The following is a 23,453-nucleotide window of genomic DNA, read 5'->3' on the forward strand; positions in this document are numbered from 1 at the left end:
GGAATCCCAGGTGTTTGCACACGATGTTTTGATGAACCTTCTTTTTGAGAACCCTCATATTGATTGGGGCTGAATGTATTAAACCTGAAATCTAAGTGACTTAATCTACTAAATGCTAATTCACACTTAGGAAAACTGCATGCCTGGGTGCTGGCACTGTGGCATGGCTGGTTAAATTGTTGCTTATAATGGTAGCATCCATATGAGCACCAATTTGAGCTCCTGATGTTCTACTTCTGTTTTAGTTCCCTGCTGATGCACCTGGGAAAGCAGCCAAAGATGGCCCAAGTCTTGGGCCCCCATGACCCATGTGGAAGACTTGGATTAAGCTCCTGGATCCTGGCTTTGGCTTGGCCCAGCTCTGGCCATCGAGGCCATTTAGAGAGTAAATCAGATAACAGATACATCTCTCCTTCTCGCTCTATCATTCTGCTCTTCAAATACATTCAATAAATGCAAAAAAAAATGCCCGGTCTGAATAGATCTCCTTGACATTGCCTTCTCCATGTAGTGATAAAGGGCTCCTGGCAGGTGTCTCAATGAACCGTAGTTTCATTCATTATTCCTTAAAGCTGTGTGGGCTAAAGTGGAATCTGTTGGAGGGTTATCCACTGAGGATTCCAATTTAGTGGCAGCCAGACATGAGCTGCTATCACAGATGTCCAAGGGATCAACTGCACTAGACAGCCCAGCTGACTCTCCATCACTGAATACGAGCCAGCCAGCGGCAGCTCAGCAGAGGCCGATGACCCTGGTCCCTACACGTCATGTCCTGGGGTGGCTTGGGCTTCTCTAAACCTTCAGCTCAAGATCCCCACTGGTAGGGTCCCAAGAGCAGGGATTCTGAGAGGTCACACAACTTGCCTGCCTGTTTTGGCCGGAGTATGCAAACTGGAACATAACATCCACTGTGTTTTATGCTGAACATAACTACCATGAAATCTTCTGATTCAAGGGAAAAGTGACATCATACTGTCAGTTTTGTGGCCACTTTGTGATTTCTCAAGATTGAATTAAGCAGTCACAGAATAACGTCCATCACTCTGATCCTTGGCTATGGTTTGGGAGAAAGGTTCCCTGGCCTTGTGCCTGGAAACTCTGCAGCCAAGTATTTCTATCAAGCCCACAGAATGACAGCTGCTTTTGAAGTTGATAGTCCCTGACAATCCTACTACTGGGTCGGTTTGAAGCCCCATTGTCTTAAACACTGGCCCTTGTTTTATACTGTAGTTCTCAGTACCTTCGCCTCTGGCTTCCACAATGCTTCAGGATTTCTAGATGTCCTCCAGGCTGTGTATATCAGAAGGGGCCTCTCAGACCAACACTCTCTGCCCAAGTCTCCCTACCACTGTTAAACCCACTGATGGAAGAAGCCTTTCTAATGAGCTTATAATTTTCTTAGCTTATACCTTGGGAAGAACAGAACAAGTATGTCACTTCTGGAATTCCTCCTGCCCTAAAAGCCCATCGGGTACCTTTGCTACTTCTTCCCTTGGGATTTGACTTCCATGTCAACCTCCACCACTTCTCCATTTTCCCTCTTAGCCTTGGCTTCACGTCTTTTGTTCTTCTCCCTGCCTGTTAAATCTACTGTCTATGGCACAGTAATAGTGAATATAACCTAATTTTGCCAGAACTAATTGTTGATACATTAAAGGAAATGTGTATAATTTAGAGAAAAAAAATCCTGACTTTTCTTTCTTAACAAAGGCTGAGTGTCAACAATATTTTTTCACTAAGGATACAATGCATCTATCTCCTACTTGTCTTAGTCTGTAGACTCTGGAGTGCAGGCTACTGACCCGCTCCACAGACCAGAACAAGCCCACTGCTGTATGATCTTGGGGCTAAGCATAAATTTTACATTTTAAAGTGGTATTTTTAAAAAAGGAAAAAATGAACCAGCAAATCAAAACTCAAGAGAATGAGATCCAGATGACATTTGACCTGCAAAAATTTACTATCAAAACTTACAGAATAAACTTGTCAATATGTTTATTAAGAACTATTTATCTATTTGAAAGTCATAGTTACATAGAAGAGAAGCAGAGAGAGAGGGACAGAGAGAGGAACAGAGAGAGAGAGATCTTCCATCCGCTGGTCCACTCCCCAAGTGGTCGCAATGGCCAGGGCTGAGCGAGGCCAAAACCAGGAAGCAGGAGCCTCAGTCAGGTGTCCCATGGTGGGGCAGAGGCCCATGCCTGGGCCATCCTCTGCTACTTTTCCCAGGTCATTAGCATGGAGCTGAGTCGGAAGTACAGCAGCTGGGACTTAATAACACACGGGGATGGGTGGTTTTCCTTATGATACCACAAGGCCGACCCCACCAATGCCTATTCTAGGATATCCTCTTCCTTCCAAAAGTCATGAACGCATTTGCTAAAATGCTTTAGGAAGCACGGTGAATCTTGGTTCTTCGGTTTAACTCCATCACTTTAACATTTAAAAAAGTCCCCTCCCCACGCATTCCAAAGATGTATTTCCATGTCTGACATATATCGAGTGTTCAATAAATGTTAATTTCTTTCCAGCCCTCTTCAATTACAATGATGGAAAATAATATGAGTATATGACTTAACTGGAAAAATTACAACTTTGCTGATTTAAATAGTTGAAAGTCATTTAATCATTTACACAGAATTGAAAGGTTAAAGTGCTTCAGGGCCAAGGAGAGTCGGGCAAATCTGTTTGCAGAGGAGTTGCGCATGGTCTCTCACCCAGGTGGAGGGAACTGCTGGGAAATGGAGCCGGACAAACGCACTGGGCGTTGGGACAGACACGTGTGCTTACCATCTGAGAAACCATGTTACAACTGGAGCCACCAAAACTCGGGGTACGTCAGGGGCAAGGGATCACAACTGACACAGTCAGAACGGAGACCCTCAGCAACGGATGAGTCGCAGAAGACAAAGAGGGGTCGGCAAGGCCCCTCAGAGAGCAGGAGAGAGACAGAAGCAAGAGTGAGCTTTGCTGGGCGCCGCAGGGTAACCGCGAGGAAGCTGCCATCAACCAGGGCACTCGCACAGCTGCCCTGTTGGAGGACACAGTCACGGTTCCCAGGGTCAAACCAGTGCTGCTCCCACCGCTGACCAGTGGCTCATCTTCCCCTCCACAAACCGCATCAGTTACTTTCCCAGCCTTACTGAAACTAACTATACCGATTCTTGCACACTCCTGGAGATCAGATCTGAAACAGGTTCCACCGGGCTGAAATCAAGCTGTCCACAGGGCTGGACCTGCATTCCCTGGACCACGGCCCACTGTCCTGTCCCAGCCAGCTGCGTGCTGCAGGGCCCCTTTCCCGGGGCCTCACTCACTGCTTTCTGCTTCCCGCTTCCACATTGGTCAGGATTTGGGATTATACTGGGCCCACCTAGATTACCCGAGACAATCTACAGATTTCACAGCTGACAAGCAGGCACGAATTGCCCTTTGCCATACGGCCTAACACATGCACAGCATTGCAGGACAAAGATGTGGAAGCCACTGGGGGCTACTCGTCTTCCGGTCCCACCAGTCCTGCCACTCACTCCTGAATCATTCCACTCGAAAGACTGAGGCCACTTTCACTTTGAATTCTAACTCTAATCAATCCTTAAATTAATATGGCTTCTTTTATTCATTTATTCTTTTATTAGCAAACACAGAGGGAGAGAGACTTCCTAGTATTATTTGTAACTTGAGATTTTATCTAGAGGACTCGTCTCCAGAGCTCAAGCCTGCTTCCTTATTTTATTATGCTACGTGTTTTCCCTCATCTTTGAGAACCTCAGGCATGAACTAAAGTCACTTCCTCTCCCTCCTCCTCTCGGCTCTATCACCTTTTCCTCCAGCTCTGCACCCTCTGTGGGGTCTGCATTCTTCCCAGTCTTCAGCCCGGTGCCATGGTTTTACACACTTCCCCTTACTTCAACACAAGCAGGGCACCCGACGGCACATCTGTGCCCTGGGTCTTCACTGTTCATGACCTGTCTGATCCCAAACAGACCTCACTACTTCTTGAGACTTTCCTGTGGCCATTTGTCTCTCAGACATGTAGGTGGAACAGACCTATCTGCTTTCTCTCCTGCTGCCTGTGTCCGGATACCTCCCCCAGAATCTTGCTCCCGACTTGAAAGTGAGCCACAAACACTGCTACTTGTCTGTTCTGAACCCCGTACAGAGGCTGCCCTTCATCTGCCAGACGTTTCCAACACTTAATTCTGCAAGTTCAAGTCCAGAGAACACTTCCAGGACCCACTTGACCTTTGAGTTATCTCTGTGACCCCTAGAGCCCCTTCTGCTGCAGGTAATCAAAGTCCAGCCCTTCTGTTCACACCACGCTCATCCCAAAAGCCAAGATTCTTGTTTCTGCTCTGCTCCTTTGACTGGAATGGCCTTTCCACTTCTTTGTTCTTCTCATATCCATCTTTATAGCTGACACCCTGGGTCTCCTACAAACCCTCCTTCCATATTTTTCAACCCAATGATGTAGGCTTCACTTCTTAACTGTCCAGAGAGTATATTATCAGTGCCACACATGAGTTACCTGACATCAGAGGAGGTAAAACATATCGTAAATTTAATGAGGCCCTCGGGGGGCTGTGGTTCTGTGCAAGGAAGGAGAAGACGACCCTGGGATACTACAGGAGTACAAGAAATGTGCATCACGATCCAATTTCAGAAACAGTGGGACCTCAGAATCAAAGAATATTCTACTAGCTCATTTAAATTTTGGTTGTTCAGACCTCTCATCAAGCTAAGCTTCGGCATTTACACCACATAGCTGGCTTTTGATTTTGCCATGAAGGGCTAATTCTAAACTTTTGCATACTAGATTCTTTAAAATTAATAAAGATTTCTTTATTCACCTGAAAGGCAGAAACACAGAGAGCAGAAGAAGAGAGAGAGAGAGAAGTTCTCCATTTGCAGGTTCACTCCCCAGATGGCTCCAACAGCCCAGCTACCCAAGCCAGGAGCCAGGAACTCCCGCCAGGTTTCCCACACGGGTGCTTTCCCAGGCCATAGCAGAGAGCTGGACTGGAAGTGGAGCATCCAAGGCTCAAGCCATCATTCATATGAGATGCCGGCACTGCAGATGGTGGCTTTCCCTGCTATGCCACAGTGCAAGCCCCACACACTAGTTTTGTTTTGTTTGACAGGCAGAGTTAGGCAGTGAGAGAGACAGAGAGGTCTTCCTTCCATTGGTTCACCCCCACAAATGGCTGCCATGGCTGGGAGCTACGGCAATCCAAAGCCAGGAACCAGGTGCTTCCTCCTGGTTTCCCATGCGGGTGCAGGGCCCAAGCACTTGGGCCATCCTCCACTGCCCTCCCAGGCCACAGCAGAGAGCAGGACTGGAAGAAGAGCAACCGGGACAGAACCGGTACCCCGACCAGGACTAGAACCTGGGGTGCCGGCGCCGCAGGCAGAGGATTAGCCTAGTGAGCTGCAGCACTGGCCACACACTAGATCCTATCAATGGTCAGTTGAATGTTCAATTTAGTAGAACTGAACCGAATGCTTCATTGTTTTTCAAGTTTTCTATCTCACAGAATAGCTATTGTCTAAAATAATACAAAATCCATAGTTTAGCCAAATGGTAGCCAAACCACTCTGACACCTAAAAGCCACCTATACAACTAAGTCAACTCTCAGCTAAAGCCAATTTATATTCCAAAATTGCTCATACTGATCAGACAGTCAAAAAACTAATGAGCTTCTGGTACCTTAGTAGCAAAACAAGGCACTAGTAAATGCAGAGAAGGCATATTCAATCCACAAAGCCAAGGCCACTTTCATAAACCAACAAAGCAAAAACAGGCAGCCTCGCGGGCCACTCGGGCTTCCGTATGGCTCCGGGGCCCAGTTCTGCTCCAGCTTGCTTCCTGTAAGAGTGTCAGTCGACAGCACACGCCTCATCATCAGCATCTTCCCCTGAAGGCAAAGTTGTCAGTGCAGTGACCCGAGGGAGGATCATGGAAGGCATCAAGAGGGGCGCTCAGGACTGCATTTCAGGGCTCTTCCGAGAACCAGCCAGGCAAAGCTCAAAAGCGCTCTAGGCTTTCTCTGTAACACAGCGCTCTCCAGAAAAATGAGCCGAGGTCCCCACAGGTGAGCAGGGTAAGAGAGGCCCACGTCCACACGCTGCTCAGCGCGGTTCAGAATCCAAGCGTGTGAAAGGGCTGCTGTAACTGCAACAGCGTCCCCAGTCGGAGGTGTAAAAGCAACAACACACACAACTCCAAGAGAGATGTCAGCCACGTGATCGCGTTCTGGTGTCAAGCACGCGGGCGAGAAGTGCCAGGTAGCTCATCTGCTTCTCATCGCTGGCACTTCTGTATCTCTGCACCCTGCAGAGTCTGAGCGCAGGCACAAGTGCTCTGCTGGACACAACAGCGGCTCAGGCACCCAGGGTATCAGCATCACTGTTCTCTGGGAATTCAGCTTATATATTCTAACGGACACTATTCGAGACAGATAAGATGATAATTATGTTTCCTTTGTAGATACTTTATCAGCTGCAACACACGTATAGGTTGTGTTGATAAAGCACATACTCCATACTAGTGTGAAAACCTTTCCTTACCCCATCCTGTATGGGGCATCTCATTAGGAGGCAACGAGACTGTGCGCCCAATTCAGTCCCTGGAGCACCTTCCCAGCACCCTACTTTAACCTTTCTGCCACTGAGGGGTCTGAAAGCTCAACAGCTCTTACAAAGAGAACAAACTGATGCAAAGAAGAGGACTTTGAGGCTACGTGCATTTTGGATGCTTCATTTACTTATGAGAAGGTATTTTTGCAATGGAACCAAACTCATCACTCATGCCTCACTGACGTTTTATACATTCTGTTTATGGAAATATCTTCTAGCTGTTCAGAAATGAACTTCTCATACATCATTAACCAAAGTTCACCATCAATAGACAACATGAGGTTTGACAGCAGTGACTGAGAAGGGCAGGAGAAGGAAAAACTGGCACAGAGAATCATCCCAGACAAAGGGGCCTTGAGTGATGGGCCCTGCAGCCTGGCAGCAAACATCACTGTGTGACAGCCGTGTCAGTGAACAGCTGATTTTCCACTGTGTGTGAGATCAGCTCCAGCAACCTTTTCCGACTCTGTGCAAAAACAATGATACTAGAACTTCCATTCTGATGGGTTTGGCCAAGATGAACTATCTAGCTGCCCAGGCCCAAGACAAATGTCCACAGTGCCAGACCTGCCTGCCCTCCTCTGCGTGTGGCAGAGTAAGATGGAAGACAGGTGCATAAGGCAAAAGGGATTTCAGAGGTCACATGGGGTTGATATATTAGCCCAGAGAGTAAGACCAAAGCTGGGACGCTTACCTGGTCATCTCTAACTCCCAGGAGACGTTAGATGACTGGAAAGAACACTGCTGTTGCAGTTACACTTCACACAACACTCGGCTTTAGACCTGCAAGCCTTGGTGAATGACATCCAGTTCTTTTGTTCTCTACTTGTTACTACTAGCAAATAAATAGAAAATAAAACAAAAACAAACAAAACCCCCCAAATTATGTTCATTCATTTTTAGTCATTTGCTGGGAAGGAGATTTTATATCAATCGATTTTACTCTTTAAGAGAAAGATGACTATGAGAAGCAAGACAGAGAGAGGAAGGGAGGAAGGGATGGAGGAAGAGAAGGGGAGAGGGGGGGAGAGGGAGGGAGGGGGAGAGAGGGAGGGAGGGGGAGAGAGGGAGGGGAGGAGGAAGAGAGGGAGGGGAGGAGGAAGAGAGGGAGGGGGAGAGGGGGAGAGAGGGGGGGAGAGAGGGAGGGAGAGAGGGAGGGAAGGAGAGAGAGGGGGAGGGAGGGAAGGAGAGAGGGAAGGAGAGAGGGAGGGAAGGAGAGAGGGAGGGAGGGAGGGAAGGAGAGAGGGAGAGATCTGTGGCAGGGTTTTGTTAGTTTGCTATCAATGTGGTCGAGAGGATGGATCCAGTCCTGCAGCTGGCAAGAGCAAGGACCACAAGGACCACAGGAAGCCGGCCCAGGCCCAGGAGCTGTTCTGGAGGCAGAGTCTCAGGGAGACACCCTGGAGGTGAACCCACATCCACACTGACCAGCACTAACAGGGGGAAGGGTCATGGAGGTCCCAAGACGGAGCTGGAGGGAGAGCAACTGACACGCCGCGGCCAGCTCCTGCCCTTCCCCTGCTGGGAACAGCAACACTTCCTGAGGAACACCCGTCAGTACAAGCTGAGCCGACACAGATGCCTGCACCAGTGAGCGCAGGGCCTCAACTTAAACCATCAAAGCCTCTGGGGAGAGTTGGCCATCTCTGCACTGAGATCGCACGACTCAGAGACTTGTATTTTGTGTGGTGCTCTGTGTGCTCTGCGCTACCTAGACTACTGTTACTCACTCTGCGGTGCACATTAAGATCATCTGGAAGCTTCTGGAAATGGAAGGGCCCCCGGCCTGCCATAAGCCAATTAAATCAGAAAGCCTGGTGATAGACGCCAGCCATTAGCGTTTCAGAGTTTAAAAGCAAAACAAAACAAACTCACTTGGGGTGATTTAATCTGGTCAGAGCTGAGCATATCAGCAACAAAGGGGGCAGGGATACAGTCGAGCAAAGACAAGAAGAGCGGGAGGTTGTCCTTAAATCTTGAGATGCTGTGGCTTATTACTAACAAGGCAATTTCAGAGCTAGCAAAATGTTTTTTTGTTGTTGTTGGTTTTTGACAGGCAGAGTTATACAGTGAGAGAGACAGAGAGAAAGGTCTTCCTTTTCCACTGGTTCACCCCCCAAATGGCTGTTACAGTCGGCGCGCTGCGCCGAGCCGAAGCCAGGAGCCAGGTGCTTCCTCCTGGTCTCCCATGCGGTGCGGGGCCCAAGGACCTGAGCCATCCTCCACTGCCTTCCTGGGCCACAGCAGAGAGCTGGACTGGAAGAGGAGCAACCGGGACAGAATCCAGCGCCCCGACCGGAACTAGAACCCGGTGTGCCGGCGCCGCAAGGTGGAGGATTAGCCTATTGAGCTGTGGCACTGGCCTGCAAAAAATGTTTTAAGAGTAAGTCTTGAGGCAGGTAATGCAGCATAGCAGGGTGAACCACCCCTTGCTGCACTGCATTCCACGTTGGGTTCTGGTTTAAGTCCCTCCACTAACTGTCCATCTTCCTGCTAATGTGAACGTGAGGCATCTGATGACAAGTGAAGTGCTTAGGTCCCTGCCGCCCACGAGGGAGACCCAGATGGAGTTCTTGGCTCTTGGTGTTAGCCTGCCCAGCTCTAGCTGTAGCACTGTCCCAAGTGTTTGAGGAATGAACCAGTACTTCATCTCTCCCATCCCTCATTATCTGTGTCTGTTTCTGCCTCTCTCATCTGTCACTCTGCTTTTCAAACAATATTTTTTTTTTTAGATCTTAAAATCAAGAAGTATATAGATGCTATTAAGTCCAATTGTATATTTTAATTCTGTGTCACTCCAAATACTCATGGAAATTAAAATTCAAAATTACTGCATCAAATATTGCTATTATTTCCCTTGGCAGAGACTTGAGTTGCTGCAAGAAATATCGCAATCTACTTCACCTCAACTAATCAATCAAAAGTAAAGTTTTCTTGGGTGAATGCTATGAACATGCTACCAGATTTAGTAAAGTTTTGTACGTGATTGAGAAAATATGGACTCATGAAGACCTATGCAGACTGTGAATCTGTCCAAGTCACTGGCTACATGTTAGTGAGATGTTAGCTTCAGCACCCCGTATGCCATGTCCCCTGCCCAACACAGCACCAGTATTCCCCAGATGGCAAAACACAGGGCAGGCTGCTTCCCAGCTGTGGGTTTCTGAACTCCCTTCCTTTACAGTAAACTGAGTTCTACATCATTTCTCTTCCTCGGAGCTCTCGATCTCCTATCACCCAGAAATGTCCTTGCCAAGGAACTGGCAGTCATCCTTTTATAATATAACCATGGAGACAAATAGGGCCCCAGCTCCCAGACTCTGGGCCGGTTTGCAAACGCAGGTGGGCTAATGTTATTGACCCACGTTCCTCCTGATGTCCTTCTGGTCACTCCAGTTCTTTTTTAAAAGTCTCTTGCCTTTTGTGTCAGAGGCCAACTCTTCTTTAAACACAACAGTCTTAAGCCCTACTGAAAGTCTAAATTAAAATATTCCTTGCCTAGTTCATTCAATCAAGCATACTTCTTTTTATACCACTTCATTTTCAGAAAATCTTTAAATGCCCATGAGACCTATGTATCATCCTAGAACAGACTCAATGCAAACCCTAAAATAAATGCAAACCATAAAAAATTACATTACAGTGCTGGGGGCAGAGATCTCCCATCTGCTCATCCATTCTTCAATGACTGTGACAGAGCAGGGCCAGGCCAACGTCAGGAGCCCAGAACTCTACTCTGGCCTTCTACCTAGGCACTAGGGACTCACATACTTGAGCAACCACCTGCAAGCCCCCAGGATATGTGCTGAAAGTAAACTAGTGCACAAAACCAGGACTTGAGTCCAGACTCTCCAGCATGGCACATTGGCATCCAGCGTGCTGGCTTCGCTGCTGCACTAGGGCACACCTGCCCCCCAGTACCCATTTCTATCGAGCGAATTCTGTTAACATTCGCAAATGATGCATGATTTCTCCCTGCAATGTTGGGTTCAAGAGTTACAGAATGAAATAGATTCATATTGCATGACAATATTCCTTCCCTTTCATCCCTTTTGCATGCAGGGGTCCAGCTGACTCCTCCAGCCCACCCCCGAGAGTGCTAACAGAATCCATCAACTATTCTGAATTTGAAGAGAAAAGCCTCCCTTCTCAACTTGTTCCCTTCCCCTACAGTCACTATTATCACAAGTACTCTGGGATCTTCCCAATAGCCACACAAAGCAAAACTAAATTAACGCTATAATTAAGAGATATTCCATTACATATAGCAATAATTGTAAATCAGAGCACTACCATGCAAAAACTAACATTGTTTGCTAATGAAGAAGCAATCAACGATAGAGTTTTATTTATCTGGTTGACTTTTTTCATTTTTATTTGAGCCAGAGAGATAGATAGGTCCCATCTGTTGCTTTAATTCTCTAATGTGCTAAATGGCCAGGGAGGTCTATAAAGATTGAACCAGGGAGCATGGAGTTCAAACCAGGTCTCACATACAGAGAGGCGGGAACCCAAGCATGGGAGCCATCTCCTAACAGCATCAGCGTCTCCATTAGCTTGAAGATGTAACCAAGAGCTGAAGCAGGTTATCAAACCCAGGTAGCATGATGTGGGATCCAGGCATCTTATCTCACATCTTAATTACTAGCGCAACACCTGCCCTTGTCAGGTTAACTCAAACTTCAGTTCCAACAGCTCTGAATTGGAATCCATGCCTACACCAATTTTAAAAACTTCTGTTTCCTGCTCATCAAGAAGAGATGTCATTTTCTGTTTCTGTCTTATTATGTTCTGTATTTAATAATAAAATACTGTGATTCAAATATTTTCCTATTCAACTCTGGTACTAGGTGTATTTTCAGACAAATTTTATACACACAGCAAATTTGATTTAGTCATACTTATTCTGTGTACAGACACTCTCTGATTCCTGGAAAGCAATACAGAACAAAAGAGCTGTCAGCTTTTAACTGTGAAATACTCATTAGCTAATAGGGCTTATTTTGCAAAACATTATTTCAATTGGTTTCAAAGGTATATTATTTCCTCTAGAATATTTTTCTGCAGTATCTTCATCTGACATTGGAGGGGAGGGATCCACACCAAGATCCCCCCCGGGGGGGACTCCCTTATTTAAGAAAAGTTAATGCCACCCTTGGATCTCTCAAAATTCTAAGCAGATGATAAGCAGATAGAGTCTCCTTGATTTCACTTTCAAAGCATTAGCTAGTGTGTGTCTTCCGTGCTGTGCTGGGACAAATAGCAGCCTTGATGGGGTGTAAGAACACATATACATATCTATGAGGATAATGGTCCTTGCCTTAAGGAAGTACAGCTGTTAAACAAACAAACACAATAAATATGCCCTCACTGACTGAGAAGTACCATTAGGCTAACTCTAATCCAAGGGAACAACTCCCAGGAATTTCTTCTACTGCTATTCAAACAGACTTACACACAAGCAACTGAACCAAGCTCGTCACGCATATGGTTCTCCAAACGCATACACCCTCTGTTTCCTCTTGACAAGTGTGGGAAACACTCCAGACACGACACTGGAAGGAATGGGATGAGTACTTGTGTAGAATCACTGATCGTCTACAAGGCGATTACAAAGACCTCGACGGCTCTTATGGAATTCCTCAGACATTTAACACTGGCATCGGATTTGGATGGCTTACTTTATGGCACAGGGTGAAAATTATCTCAGCCGGTCAGCTGTCTTCACTGGCTGGCTCAGGAAGAGTATGTTCATGATCCCTCCGTGTCAGGCGACCAGACAGACATGGGACACACTGGAGAATACAATGGAGGCAGCCTCTGCCATGGCACAGATACCCACTTGTGATAAAGACAGAAAGTCAGACACAAACCGGTGATGTACAACTGCATATTTTTTACAGGAAAAGAACAAGGCTTTGCAAGAGGGCTTAATTAGAAAAAAACTCAAAGTGAAGTGACAGGGATTTTACCACGGTGAAAAGAGAAATCTTAACAACATTCAACCCATGAGATTCTGCCTGGAGTTTGTAGACTCAAATGACCTATCATTTGGTTTCCCAGTGCCCAGATGGTGGTGTGGGTTTCTACAGCTCCAGGATTTCTGCAAAGACCCTTGGCGGGCAGAGCACCACCCGTATCATAACTCTCATCTTCTTTTCTTTCTTAGCAATCTTGATGGATAATGTAGATTACTGACATACTTGGATTCACTTTGAACTTTCTGGTTCTTTCTTCTTACTTCGCTTGCTCTCTGATTGCCTTTTCTAATTTCCTGCACTCCATTGTATTGATTGAGCTTACTTTATTGCCTTTTTTTTTTTGCCTCTACTGGGTGAGAAGTTATACATTGTATCATTTCTGCAGTTAACCTTAAGTCAAGCGTGAACGTTAAAAATTTAGCAAACTTACAGTCAATATCTCCACTTTTAGCCAAAGAGTAAAAGAAATTTATAAACCTGGATTCTGACCACCACTACCAGACCAAACCATATATATTTATATAAATATCTAAGTATTTTTCTTACTTTCCACCGGTATTTTCTCTCTCATCTAAGGCTATTTACCAGATGAATGAAAAAAACCTTAGTAATCTATATTACATAAGTAATTCAAAAACTAAGATATCATGAAAAATGCCCCCAAAATAGTTAAAACTAGGTTGAGTATCTCTACATGTGGTTCTTCTGGATACCCACACCATCATCCAGTCCCTGCCCAGGATAACCTAGCAGTTCATATGTGCCAATAAAACATTAAGAGAACACCAACCTAGATGATGCACGTATTGCTGTAAGTGTATAGAAGCGACTCAGACACCTGCTACAGCCTTGTAACCTTCAGGTAGTAACAGAACCCCTCTGAGCTTCAGTTTCTGTATCAAACATCCTAGCTAGTTTTCACAGGACCTGTAACAAAAGAAGCTGATGAAGATGATACAATTTTATATATAATTCACACAGTATCTACACAAGGTAAACAGTAAATGCCTCACTCTTCATTGCAAATTCAAAAATATTACATATGATCAGTGTCTATCCTAACTGAGCTATAATGCTATATCATTTAATCATTGTTAATGAAAAGCGCTCTCAGATCAAGGTCCCATAACACACTTTCTGATAGTTTTCAGATAGACAGCCATCAAACTAACTCTATATTAACACATTGGAGGGCATTTTTAAAACTGAATTATATTAGACAACAGTTGAAGCATAATTTCTGCCCAAAGCATGAAATTTACAATACACTGTCATGACATTAACTTGGCCATGCAAAATTTTATCTGCCCACACATTCTCACCTGAACCTAGATCCTACTCAAAATTAAGTTCTGACTCATGACTGAAGCATGAAACAGTTATCATCTGTCCAAGTCATGTAAATGTTGTCACTGTGCTTCAACTATTTGTTTTATAAAATGCAAACTAAAGAAGTTCTAAAGGGAACAACCACATTACACATTGTTTGCTTATACAGTAACATGAACATGTAACCAATGTATCCAGTTATTATATAGAATATCAGATACAGACAACATGAATTTTTCTTATCACACTGAAGCTGGGGATGGTAAGTATTAAAGTAATATAAAAACATGCTATACATCTACAGATCATGGTAGGAAATAAACAAGGTACTGTAAGAGGAAATAAAATATAAGAACTCATTAAGTTGAGGGGGCAATAATTTTAGCACAGGAAAAATAGAAATCTTACCAACAATAAGTTGACCTCAGAGTTAGCAAAATCTCTGCAAAATGGTTTCTATGTGACTCTTAGAACATTTAATAATCACTGGGGCAAATATCGGGTTCCTCTGTTAGTGCTGAATTACAATCCTTCTGAAATCAATTTGACAACTTACAAAGTTTATAAAGAAGAATATTGGCTTTAAGTTTTTTTTTTACACTTATTTGACAGGTAGAGCTACAGTTAGAGAGAGACAGAGAGAAAGGTCTTCTTTCCATTGGTTCACTCCCCAAATGGCCGCTACCGCCGGCACTGTGCTGATCTGAAGCCAAGAGCCAGGTGCTTCTTCCTGGTCTCCCATGGGGTGCAGGGGCCAAGCACTTGGGCCATCCTCCACTGCACTCCCTGGCCACAGCAGAGAGCTGGACTGGAAGAGGAGCAACTGGGACTAGAACCCGGCGCCCATATGGGATGCTGGCGCTGCAGGCAGAGGATTAACCTAGTGCGCCACGGCACTGGCCCCCAAGATTCTTCTCATCTGCACTTATTTGCAATGGGGAACTAATGAGATGGCAACCAACAAGGAAATGGTTGTTGATTTCAGGGACAATATGCTTTGTTTGGTATGAGAGATTTCATGACGTGAAAATATGTTGTTCCTTATACACATTCCTGCCCCTCCACAGCTATTCATTGCACTGTTGCATGCTGGAAACTGCACCCTGTTAGAGAATCTAACTACAGGAAATTAACAGTGCGTCCCCTTAACACATTAGAGATATACACACTTTTCCTTTCACATTTTTGGTAATATTTTGTGTAATTAAGAGGAATGATGTATGAAACGTTTTTCTGTTGAACTTTTCTGTGTTACCGTATATAGTTATTACAAATCAAAGTTAGAACTCAGATTTGAGACTTTGCCCAATGTATTGTTTATAAGAACAGTTATGAAATAAATAAATTAGTAAGTGTAATCTTTGTTGTTTCTAGCCTTTGCTTGGGCTTTGTTATTGCACTGGAGTGTAACTAGAATTGGTTAAAAACATTGATCCCAAACCCTGAGCCTTAAGAGTAAACAAAAAATCAGTCTTGGGAGATGTATTTTAGCTTGCCACCACTTGAACTGGAACTATCCAAATCGGGAAAAAAAATAAACATACGCTTACTTTTTAAAGATCTGAACACACTCCACAATTAGTCACAGCTGGGTGATCTGCACTGCAAGCAGACTGCACATTCCAACTGGAGATCAAGGGCAATGTGAGGGGAGCAGGCTTGGATCACTACAGGGTTCTAGCGTGGCCCACAAACCAACAGTTCCACATCAGGAAGGAATGACTTCAGGCAGGTCAACAAGGCCAAGAAACATGTGACGACCCACGTGCTGTCACTCAGCAAAATGCAGTCAGGAGCGGTGTCGTAGAGCGACAGAAGGTTCCAAGCTCAAAAGATTTCCAATCAAAATAAGTGGTGCTCTACGAAAGTGGCAGGTAGGGCTCTCAAGATCTGTTTCATTCAAGTTCAAATGATTTTGGTCTCACTTTCAGTGTGGTCACAGCTTGAGGCTTGCCCAGCACGTCAGAGACAAAGAGTCTGCCCATCCAGCCCTCTGGCATTTATCCTATCAGCCTTAACTGGAGCTGGGGTTTTCCAGTGACAGCTTAGAAAAGGAAGTTGAATGGCACTTGTGCAAAGTCACAGCCACAGCACAGTCGGTAGGAAAAGAGCTCCGGGGAGCAGAATGTTTAAGAGACCTTATGCCCAAACCAAGCACAGCGACCACTGAAGATCCTCATATAGGGCAATGAAAAGGAAATTGGCTGCACCATCGAGGTAGATGCAGTATTTTAGGAAGGAAGGGATGACTCAACGCCGAATACCCAGGGCCTGTAAGTGGCCCCTCAGGTGCAGTGTGGATGGGGTCCCTGGGGACCAGTCTAAAGCTCTCAGTGCGCAGGTGTGCGAGTTACAGGAAGGTCAAGTGTAGGCCACAAATGCAGGTGCTGAGAAAAGAACAGAGGAAAGGAGAGATCTTGGAAGTGGGGCGGGGGAGGGAGAAGGCAAAGCACAAGTAACAAGTGTAGGGCTGAGTGCTCTCCACTCACCGACGCTCCACTCATGGCACTAGTGGCTGTGCTGCCAGTTTTTCCAGTGAGACATACTGCATCCTATACAAACTCTCAACACACACACACACACACACACACAGCAGCACAAGTAAAGCCTCGGGTGCCTGAGAGATGCCTGTGTTGCCCTTGTTCTCTGAGACCATGAAGAAGCAGGCTGTGAGTTCCATCTCTTCCCCTCAGGACACTACGTGGAGAACATGAGGGGTCTTTAAAAAGTTCACTGATCTTATCTGAATATGGCCTTGTCTAAATAAGATCTGAGTTGGTGAACTCAAGAGGCTTCCATAGCCTTGGCAGCTCATGGCAAGAGCCCTGGGTGATTACTGAGGCCATAAACAAGAGCGTCAATTGTCAGATCAACAACAGGAGTCACTGTACACTTACTCCCCATGTAGGATCTCTGTCCTTAGTATGTTGTGCTATGCGAATTAACAGTAAAACTAGTCTTCAAACAGCACTTTATACTTTGTGTGTCTGTGTGGGTACAAACTGTTGAAATCATTACTTAGTATATACTAAGTTGATCCTCTGTATATTAAAATAATTAAAAATGAATCATGATGAAGAATGGGATGGGAGAGGGAGTGGGAGGTGGTATGGTTGCGGGTGGGAAGGAGGTTATGGCGGGGGAAGCCGCTATAATCCAAAAGTTGTACTTCAGACATTTATATTTATTACATAAAAGTTGAAAAAAAAAGTTCCCTGAAAATGCATGTTCAAAAAAAGCTATGCATCAATTTCAAACGTTTTGTCACCAGCTACATGTAGGCTTTGATTCTACTTTTCCATGACCTTCAAGTCTACTTGTACATAAACTGCAGCAACATTAGAATGCTAACATGTTAAGAATTAAGTAATGAACAGGGGCTCCAGGCCATTGACTTAGAGATTTAAAAAAAAAAAAAAAATCGCAGTCGAGTACGTTATGCAGGAAAAGATCTTAAATCAAGAAATCGAAACTATGAAGGAAGACAATGTATCAGTTTATTGCGGTCTCTTTCACTGTGGATGAGCACTGCAATTATTTATCATTGTCATAACAAAGCGTCCCAATGCTTGGTTCCTCAGTGCGAACGCACTCAATTCTTTGGATCCAAAGTCTACAATGTGGGTTGGTGTTGGATGTAGTGCCCTTCACTGGGCTGCTCAAGTTTGAGTCCCCACTCAGCTTGGGATTCCAGCTTCCTGCTAATGTGCATCCTGGGAGGTGGCAGGTGATGGTTCAAGAAATTAAGTCCCTGCCACGCACATGGGACACCTTGATTGGTTCTTTAGATCCTGGTTTTGGCCTGGCTCCACCCCAGCTATCGCTGGCATTTGAGGAGTGAACCAGCAGATGGAAGATCTTTGTCTCGGTTCTGTTTGAAAGACAGTTTTTCTTTAAGGTCTCCCATGTGGACAGGGCTCTGCAGAGACAGTTTCTCTCTGCTCTGTGCCGAAAAACCGTGGTAACTGGACTACGGCCAAGGGATGCCGGCAAAGACAGCTTGCTGGCTCCTAGCTGTGATCTTGAGCATTACCTCCTGGGGCCCCACTTCGCTGGAGCCCACATCCAGGTCCCTACACAGGTACCCCTGTATAACAGGATGTGGGTTTCCTAACAGATGGGTTGCAAAAATATGGGTTCAAAGACAAGAAACATAGACTCTGTCTTGCTCTCTAGTGTCTGTAAAGTGACATCATTTAGGAATATTTTCTTGGTCACGACAGTCACCAATCCTGCCCAGATTCAAGTTAAAGGAACACAGACCCTAATCTCTACAAGGACTGATGACGGATTTTCATCCAACACGCTTTTAGTGGTTTTTTGCTTTTACCCTAAATTTCTCCAACAGGAGGAGATGGGGAGGGTCTGGTAACTCCCACGTGATTACCTTTTAGGAAGCTCTCACTCTGTCTGAGGGATACTTTTGGTAATGATGTATTAACTGTCCCCTATGTCTTTGCATCTCAAACAGAAGTGTCCTTTCAAAGCAGCCTAACAAACGATCATCTAGGAGGTACACATTTCTGAAGGACTGCCAGACCACAGTGTAAGGAGCATGTTCCCCCAGGAATCCCCGACGGGTCTGCGCCCCCCTCCCCGCCATGTCTGGCTCCATTCGCAGCTCCCTGGTCCCGTCTCCACGGTCATTGTTCACGACCGCCATGCTGCCCACAGAGCTGCTATCTGCTCAGGCCAGCCAATCACATCACTCTGCTAATGGTATCAGAATATTTAATCAAGCAGAGCCCTGTGGTGTTTTGACAGATGAACTGCACTGCATAACAATAACTGTTTATTCAAAGCGGCACATTTGTCTCCAGCCTTTCCTTGGAGATGGCAGTTAGCATACGACCCTCTGCTATTGTAGTTTTGGGATTCACATTCTGCATTTTCTGAATGTTTTCAGAGAGTCTCAGGCTGGAAACATTCAACTCTTTGCCAAGTATTTTAGCAGAACTAGCCGATCCGCCCCTGCTGAAGAGCAGGGAGATGTGCATCCTGCTCATGTTATCATCATCCTGCTCTAATGAACGCAGTCCAAATTTCCAAAATGTGACTTCTGTGTTTTCGGCTGCAGTCCCCAAGATCTGCAATCCTAGGCCACTGCCAGGCACTCTGTTTTCCTACCCGCAAAACAGGGGAAACCATATTTGCAAACTCTGCAAGATCTCCCAAGCCAATCTGTTAGAAAAATGAAAACTATTATTATGACAGGACTTAGCCGGCAATTTATTTGTTGTGCCACAGTAACCTCCTCATTTATTCTGATTGAAGGCAATCACAAGTCTGTTCAGCACTCAGAGCGGGTGCAAGTAAGCCAAATTCAGTTGAAATGCTGAGGACAGCAGGCACGAGAAGCAGGGCGATTTTGGGCTAAGTGTCTGACTGCATAGGCAGAGGTGGGATGTTCACTCAACTGAGCTCAGCAATCCGACTCTTGCCCCAGACCCCAGAGCCACATTCTTCATCCTGCACCCATGAGAAGAGAATGGCTTCATCCACTGTAGTGAGGAGTTTATTTAACACAAAGAATGCCCAGAGTTATAAAGATGTACAAGGCAAGGAGGACATTTTCTATATTCTTCCTAACTGCTGTCCACCTACACCCACCCTTTCCCCAAAGATCAATGACCTCCCTCAGCTGTGAATGAAGTTCTTGGAATTCTACCAGTGCAGACGTATGGATGACTGTTGTCATCTCCTCCTTCAACCAGTCAAATCCCTCAGCTGGATGTCCTTTAACTCTAGGTAATACAAGAGTTCATACCCAGATGCATTTCACCCTATTGCACAATCATCTGTTGAGGACATTTGAACACACTGGGAGAGCAAATTAACTTTAATGGGCAAAGAGGCTACTGAAAAACAGCCCTGTTAACAACACTCAGACTAACTACTGCTTGGCTTGAAGCAACTCTTCTTCTTCAAGTCCAAGGCAACTAGAGGCACCCCTGTGCTACTTGCTCACAAATTGTAGTCTCCTTTTTTCTCATACCCATAGAACTGCTTTTCTGAAAGGAAAACCCTGTTCGACATTTGAGGCGATGCCAGTAGAAGGAAGAACTCCCTGGCCATGAGGACTGCGACGCTCTCTGTGCACAGACAGGTGGGTGGTGCAGAGAAGGCACTGGCTGGGGTCCCCTGCACTTGCCGCAGGTGGGAGGTGTTTTGCTGGAGACGAGACTCTGCAGGCTGTGCGTGCGTGGCTTTGTCTCTGGTGGGACTCTCACCCGGGACTTGCCTTTTCTTCATCAATGCAGAGAAGGCACAGGATGGCCACAACTTCCCAGGGTGCATTTGGCACAGACAACACACACTCAAAAGAGGCCTATTTAGTGCTTTTCCCACCTCCTTCTATTTACTTACCTAAAGTTTGTTTTATAATGATCAAGCAGAAGTTGAGAGTATTATGGTGGTGGCCAAAGACCAGAGAAAATAGAAGGGAAAGAATGAGAGGGAAAGGTTGATTATTAACACTAAGTTATGGATAGAAATTACAAGTTCCAGTGTCCCAATGTACCACATCAGGATGACGTTAATGATTGGATCCATATGTTTTTCTTTAAAAAGAAAAAAAAGCTAAAAGAAAGGATTTAAGGTTTCTACCATAATGAAGTCAGAAATGTTTGAGATAGATATGGTTGTATGGTTGTCCTGATGGGACATACCACAATGTACTTCATGAATATATACAATTTTTTGTCAAGTATTTTAAAAATTATTCTTAAAAATCTAACACTAAAATAAACCCACTATTTTTATAAATTACTAAGATAAAAGACTACAACTGTTGTAATAACCCTTGCATTTTGTTCTCGATATCCTGGCTAACCCAGTGACAGAGCTGAGCCGTGGGGGCTCATTTCACAGCAGCAGAGGTTGGGAAATGAAGTTTAGCCCAGATGGGAAAAGCACTGGATTTGTACAACTCAACAGCATCTGCAATAAAACCCTAATGTAGTAACTTGAACATAGAACCATGAAAAAATTATCTATTTTGGAACAAACACTAGAGCTCAACTTCAAGAAATCTAAGTTGTCCTAAAAATAGCTCTATACCTAATCTGTCCCTTACACTCAATTCCAAATCACAACCTACTTTGTTGTTTAACTAATATCTCGCTCATCTACCAGCTCCAGCTACTCTAATGATAAAACCACGTGACCTGGCTCCACCATTCGCCTCATGGCAGTGCCTGCAAGGTCTCAACATGACTGCAGCCGACAGACTCCCCTCACTCGCCAGGCTCCGACAGCCACAGCTCAGCTGCCCAAATTCTTAGCTGAGTAGAAGTAACAGAACAAATCTCAGCTCCTCTGAATTCCTGATGCACTTGAGATCAGCACCATGAACCTCCCTGCACTGTGAGTTAATGTGGACTAGGATGAGCACACCCCGAGATCCCAGCGCCCCTCCAGCCAAATGCACGAGTCTCTGCAAACGTGAAATCCTCAGGCAATCACGCCATCCTCTCTATACCTAGGGTAGAGGAAACACTGCCACCAAAACTACCAGGAAATGGTTCTCAGTGTCAACTTTATCAATGTCATCCACCATATGCAGGTCATAAATATCCTTAGCATTCTGGTCAGTCTCCAACGCTAAAGACAGTACTAGTTAAGGAGACCTGAGGGCGAGTTAGATGCAAACAGACTCAAAGTGGAAAATTCAGATTCCCTAGGTGTATAGAGAATTAAAGAACACAATCTAAAATTCATGATACAAGAAAAAGCAATGGTTGGCGCTTTGCCTAGCAGTTAAGGTGCTGATTAAAACATCTATGTCCCACACCAGAGTGCCTGGGTTCAGTTCCTGGCTCCATTTCCTGATAATGGATACCATGGGAGGGTCCAAGTCACTGCACTCCTGCTACCCAGGTGTAAGACTTGGGTTGATTTTCCAGCTCCTGATTTTGTTCTGGCTAGACCCTGGCTCATTCCCAGCTACCATGGCCATTTGGGGAATGAGCAAGCATGTAGAAGCTGTCTCTCTCCTCTGCCTCAAAAAAAAAAAAAAGCTAACAAAAAAATAAGTGAATGTGCTTTTAAAGTATCTGTAAGCTTCTGTGTGGCAATTCATTTTTAATTAATTTTTAAATATATGTTTGAAAGGTAGAGAGAGAGAGACAAAGAGCGATCCTATGTCCTCGTTTACTGCCCAAATGCCTGCAACACCCACATATGGGCATGACCGAAGCCAGGAGCCAATAACTCAATCTGAGTGTCTCACATGTGTGGCAGGTACCCAAACATGTAAGTCATCATTCACTACCTCTCAGGGTGTAGATCAGCATGAAGTTGGGCCAGAAAACGAAGGACAGGAACCCAGGCACTCTGATATGAGATTCAAGCATCCCAAGTGTGCTACTATTAACAAAAACAGAAACAAAGCAGTTTAAAGGACAATGAAAGTAACACATACCGCAGAAACTTTAACCAGTACCAACATTCTCAGCTCTAAGAACTCATATTTTTCTAGCTGCAGTAGAGACCAGAGAAAAAGTAATATTAAATGCATTTCTCAGTCCTCCTCCTCCTCACCACCTTTCAATTTTTAACTAGTTTATTCTCAAAATCAACTTCAAGTAAAGCTGGAAAAAAAAAAAAAAACACCTGATATTGTCGAACTTGTGCCAGTCTATCAAACCCATTGACAATGGGTTTACTTAACCAATTTTTGACATTCTAGCTCTCAGTTGTTGTCCAGTCATGATCTCAACCCGTTATAATGGAGGCTCAGTCCTGCTCCTTTTAAAGCTGTTTAATCTTTCAACTAAACAGACAAACCTTCCAATGTCTCCTACATTCTCCAGCCAGTGCCCCACCCCATTGCTGGCTCTTCCATAGGATGCGTTGTTGCTCCACGTGGAGTGTCCAGGTGCTGGCTGAAGCTTGCGGAGAGCTGAATTTGTGGGCTTTTAAGAGGGCACCCCCACCCTGTGTATGGAATAGGGCTTTGCTTAGATTTTTTCCTGCCATGATCCTCTTGCCCCTGCCACTGGGGTACAACCCAAGGATTGCACAGTGAGATTACAGAAGAGACATAGGACAGGGTGAGCACTTTTCAGAGGGCTGCCTTGACCTAATTTTAAGAACACATTTTTTTTTGTCCATGTATAGGGATAATGATTCATCAAAACATTTAGCAAAATAGACATTGCTTATCTCAATCTACATCTGTATCTATACTGCTGTCTACAAACCTCTGTTTTAATGTAGCCAGCAGTTTCTTCTTAATACAGAAGGTGGACAATGATATTCCCACTTGATTTCAGTATCTTACCTGGGAGATTAACACAACCAAACACTCGCCATTCAGTGGACCATTCATGTACAGGAAAACTGAACACAGAATCCAGAATTTGCGAACGTGTGTAGCTGGAATGCTCTACCCAGCCACATGAGAAACTGCCATGATTTGTAGAAATGAGGAAAATTTCACAATCACTGTTAAAGTTGAGGTTGGGCACTGCTTCAGCACTAACGCGAGTGGCGACATGGTGACA

The 23,453-nt window shown here is 45.0% G+C and overlaps 1 long non-coding RNA gene across 7 annotated transcripts in view; it reads right to left on the reverse strand.

Annotated features, from left to right (window-relative positions):
- LOC149126005 (uncharacterized) overlaps positions 1-23,453 on the reverse strand; it is a 170,714-nt gene that overhangs the window by 141,821 nt on the left and 5,440 nt on the right. The window lies entirely within an intron of this gene.

Source organism: Oryctolagus cuniculus, chromosome 6 (genome assembly GCF_051225735.1).
Source record: "Oryctolagus cuniculus isolate XC-2025 breed Fujian yellow rabbit chromosome 6, ASM5122573v1, whole genome shotgun sequence".
Taxonomy (NCBI): domain Eukaryota; kingdom Metazoa; phylum Chordata; class Mammalia; order Lagomorpha; family Leporidae; genus Oryctolagus; species Oryctolagus cuniculus.